We start from the raw sequence: 5,347 nt of genomic DNA on the forward strand, positions 1-5,347 counted from the left end.
ACGATTTCCCTAGGCTGCGAGCTCAAAGCTTCACTGGTGTGGATGTTAGGATGTGAGCCCTGTTGTTCTGGTCTCTCACAGCCAGTGATCCTCAGTCCCTCTCTGCTGTGGATCCTGCAATTGTTCTGGGTCTCTGAATGAGCGTTGGGTCAGGCCAAGGTATCCACAGCCTTCTGTGTTTCCCTGCCAAGTCCAGCCAGGAGCACTGGGACCGAACCACGGGCAGAACTCAGCTAGATTCTCAGGGCCAGAACCGTCTGCCAAGCTCAGCTAGGGATTTTGGGCCCAAAATGCACACAGGGCCCAGCCAGAATTTTTGGGCTGGGACTACGCATCAAGCTCCACTAGGGCCTTTTGGCCCAAAGTGGCTTGCTGTGGTCAGTTATTGACTCAGGGCCGAACTGACTACCAATCTCAGCCAGGAATTCTGGATTCAAACTGTACACTGTGTCCAACCAGAGTCTTAGAGCTGGTGGAACCGAGAGCTCTGTCCAGCCTGTGCCACAGCAGGAGAACTGCGGCTGCTCTGAGTTAGCGCCAGTGGTGGAACAAGTGCTCCGCCCGCACTGTGTCCCGGCAGGGGAGCTGCCGCTGAGCTGAGGTGGTGCCTAAGATGGAACCGAGCACGTCACCAAGCCTGCGCCACAGCAGGAGAACTGCGGCTGCTCTGAGTTAGCGCCAGTGGTGGAACAAGTGCTTCCGCCCGCACTGTGTCCCCGCAGGGGAGCTGCCGCTGAGCTGAGGTGGTGCCTAGGATGGAACCGAGCACATCACCAGCCTGTGCCACAGCAGGAGAACTGCGGCTGCTCTGAGTTAGCGCCAGTGGTGGGACAAGTGCTCCGCCCGGACTGTGTCCCCCGCAGGGGAGCTGCCGCTGAGCTGAGGTGGTGCCTAGGATGGAACCGAGCACGTCACCAAGCCTGCGCCACAGCAGGAGAACTGCGGCTGCTCTGAGTTAGCGCCTGTGGTGGAACAAGTGCTCCGCCCGGACTGTGTCCCCGCAGGGGAGCTGCCGCTGAGCTGAGGTGGTGCCTAGGATGGAACCGAGCACGTCACCAAGCCTGCGCCCAGCAGGAGAACTGCGGCTGCTCTGAGTTAGCTCCTGTGGTGAAACCAAGTGCTTCCGCCCAGCCTGTGTCACCGCAGGGGAGCTGCCGCTGAGCTGAGGTAGTGCCTAGTGTGGAGCAGCGTGCTCAACTAAGCCTGCGCCACAGCAGGGAGCTATGGCCACGCTGAGTTAGTGCCTCAGCAGAATTGTTTGCTGGGCCGGGCCAATACCCGGGACTCTGGGGCCGAACTGTCCGCCGAGTCCAATCTGGGTCCAAAGGCTCCACGCGACCCAAATCCTGCCCCGAGTCCCCTCTCCCGCAGCAATTCCCACCAGCCACCACAACAATCGCCTCCACCGGAAGGCTATGAGCTGCAAAACCTCAGCCGCCGCTGCTGGGCCGCTGGTGCTGCCCGCCTCTACCACCGCTGGCCGCTCCGATCAAGAGAAAACCACGCTCCTCCCGTGTGCATGGGCACGCAGGTCCTCCGCACCCTGGTCCCTCCGAACCGTTGAGCACTCCCGCTTGCCGTGATGTTCGGACCTCGGTGTTCCTGGCTCAGAAATCTGTGCAATTCCCTGAATTGTTCACTGGAGCCTCCAAACGCGGTCCACACTGCTCGCCGCCATCTTGGATCCCCCAACATTTATTTCTTATGATTGTATTTACATCTTTGCGCTCTGACAACACACTGTTATAATAAAGAGATGCCCATCTTAGTTTACTCCAGAGTTAAACTTTTTGCTCAGAAATAGCTGATCAGAGCATTATGTTTTATTCCACATAAAATAATGTGCAGAGGCTAGTTGGAGAATAATGACACTCAGTTTTGTGTTTTTTTTTTTATTAAAAAGTTAAGATATGGCTCTGCTAAGTTTAGTCATCAGCATTACATAGGTAGTGTTTGAAGGCTCTGTGTTTGAAGGGAGTTCTTTTGGAACAATACCATAGATGCATAGGCATACATATAAACAGAACTGAAAGATGAAAAGAGGCCAATTACTAATAGACTTGTCTCAGTCCCTGTTCAGTTTCCCTCTAATTATTCATATCAGCTAATAAAGGTATTTTGGCTGAAAATAATTTTAATTTAGTTTTTTCCCTTTGGTATTCCTCTAGAAAAGCTCTGAGATATTTAGTTTAAAATATATAGTCTGACAATAAGGCCTATTATATATCTAGTTTAATTTAGGAAAGTATCCTGGAGACCAGTCATTCTGATTGGATAGTAACAGAATAATGCAGAGAGACAGCCTGACATCTTGTTACAACAATTGTTGATTATTATTGACCAGAGCTGCGAAGGCCATAAACTTGAAAGAGCACAAGGTGAGATAAACAGGAGGGTTTGAGAGGTGGAAATGGAAGGAGAAAAATGATTTACTTCTACTATAATGTCAAATAATAAATCATTAAAAACACACATTGGTGATCTTATGTTTGACGTTACATTACTAAATACTTTTCAGTTTTTTATTTCTATTATTTGAAAAGTCAACACTTGTGGTTTCAACTATTTATACTTATCCTTATGATTCCATAATAACTATAATTATATTGAGGCACAGATTTAATAATTAACCGCTAAATACTGGCCTACCCTCCTAACAGAAATGCACACAGCCTAACTCCTTCTTATAACAATTCCTTATTCCAAATATCCAATGGTCACAGATAGAAGGAAGAATTCTGTAAGGTTATCTGTGCAATAATTCTCACAGGGACAGTGGGCACTAACCAAAAACAGTACACTACTAATTCCTACCCAGTATATTGTTTTATGTTAGTTTCCAAGAGTGTGTAGCCTATGGGTAAAAGTATGAATTATGAAACAAACATTTTATTTGCCATTCTTCAAAAATGGTTTAAAAACTACCCATCTCTGGAACTACAATTGGAAATCATTTTCCACAGCTCTCATCAAAACTTTGTTAAGCAGCATTTTTTTTATGCTGAAGTCTCATAGAAACCTAGAATTAACTTCTAAATCGCACATGTCTCAGTACTGAGAAATTATCTGCATGCAAATCATTTCTATACTGAAGAAACATTAGGTACAAGGTCTGTAGCAAGGTAGTTTCCAGTTGTGGCACAGAGACCAGTAACAAAAAGTGATCCCCGTTGCAGGAGACATGACCTAACAGAGTTAGACAAGACATTTCCAGGAAAGATATCCCTCCATCTCTGTTTTATGACACTGTACTCTGGCCCAGCGAGGGCTGATGAATCAACAAGTTCCTTTGGGTTTTATCAATACGAGAAAGCAATACCTCTGCCTGACATTTTAAGAATTACATTCTCTGGATCCACAGTCTAACCGTTTATTACAGATTCAGATGGAATCTTTGAGCAGTAAATCATGCCATTCATGCTTAGGGTACTGCTGCTGTCTCAACGAGAATGTCAACGGGATAAAAATTAACAGCACAGCATGTTAATAAAATAGGAAAATTGCAGCATGACTTTTAAAAATGATAATAGCCTGACCCATATTTTTCTTATTTTCTACAAAAGAGGTATTTTCCAATAAGTTTGTAAGACTAACAGTGACAGTAATGACACTGAAAATATGAAGGTGTTAATAAATTAAGGTGCTGCACAATTGCTTATAAAATTGTACCTCTTTGTTGTCTATGAGCTATTGATGAGCTTGCAGTGTTTTAGACCTCCTTAATTTATGTGGAAACAGTTTTATTTCTTTCAGCAACACTGGCTGTAATTTCCTTATCTATCACTAGAATGGTTTAATGCCTTCATTAATCCACACATCATAAAGCAGAGAGTGATTCTGAATCCTACTCAGATCATTTACCGTTCCTGGTCCAGAAAAGGAAGTGTTGCTTTCTCCTTTGCTCAGAGCTAGAGTTAGAATCAGGCCCCTTATGAGCTGTCAAAATTACCCAGAGAGAATGAATACAGGTCACAGCCCTCTGCTGATTTTCTTGGTTTATAATTATGAATAAAGACACCATCAGTTTCTGATAAAACTTAGAAATGTAACAGTGGAACAGTGGGTGTGTGACAATGGATGAAATGATAATAAATTGAATACAGAATTGGCTTTTGTCATCAAAATCAGGCAGAACTCCTTGGAGATTCTCCTATTATCCCTTGCTCCTTTCCATGTGCTGTGGATTGGAAGCAGCTGCTTAAGGCGAGGTTCCTGATTCCGAGTTACTTCTCCCAGAAGAGCTTTGGTACTCATTCATCTACTGAACATCTCATTTAGAAGGACCTTTCCCCCGCAACCCCGCCCCCACAGAGACACACTGTAATCAGTATTGTTCCAGAGATAGAGAGGAGACAGTTTTAATGTTGTAGCGATAAATGATTCTGTTTCCTGGTGATACGGGACACAGTAGCCAGGGGTTTTCTAAAGTGCCTGTGGCATAAAGAAGAGTAAGCACTATGAAGGAATGGGAGCTCATCAGTGAGATGCTGGACTAGTCCTATTTTAAGACCAGAAACACTGGCAATTTAGGTCTACCAGCTATTTGTGGAATGATGAATTCTAGCTGTATCATAAAATGGTATAGATCCCAACATCGAGAACGTGCGGGTAAAAATTTGAGAGTGAGGAACGAGAAGACATAACCAAAGAGAAACGGTAACATGATTTGAACAGAAAATACATATTACTCCTCATCTGCCACACACACCCACACTAGATGTTATTAATCTGCCAAAAATCTATCCCATGCAGAATTTTGAGAAAACTTCAAGCTATTGACAACATAAACTTTATTAACCAAAGACACTTAGATATAACCTACAATAACTCCCCATTTATCATACACCCCAATAAATGTGTTAATATGGCAGTGAGCATTAAGTGTGGCTTTTAAATAGAGTCACCACAATAACTGCAGTAGAGCAACTTAGGTAGTTCAGGTTGAACTCTTTACTAGTAAAAATCCTGAGACATTAATTTATTTAAAGATAATATTCTCTAAAACATAAGTTACACTGGACTAAGTATACTATGGCAAAGAGTCCCAGATTCTAAAATGAAATTAAAATTTGAAGATTTGGGAGGAGGATCCAAGATGGCGGCGAGCAGTGTGGACCGCGTTTGGAGGCTCCAGTGAACAATTCAGGGAATTGCACAGATTTCTGAGCCAGGAACGCCGAGGTCCGAACATCACGGCAGCGGGAGTGCTCCACGGTTCGGAGGGACCAGGGTGCGGTGGACCTGCGTGCCCCTGCACACGGGAGGAGCGTGGTTTTTCTCTGATCGGAGCGGCAGCGGTAGAGGCGGCAGCACCAGCGGCACCAGCAGCGGCGGCTGAGGTTTGCAG

Source organism: Acomys russatus, chromosome 5 (genome assembly GCF_903995435.1).
Source record: "Acomys russatus chromosome 5, mAcoRus1.1, whole genome shotgun sequence".
NCBI lineage: Eukaryota > Metazoa > Chordata > Mammalia > Rodentia > Muridae > Acomys > Acomys russatus.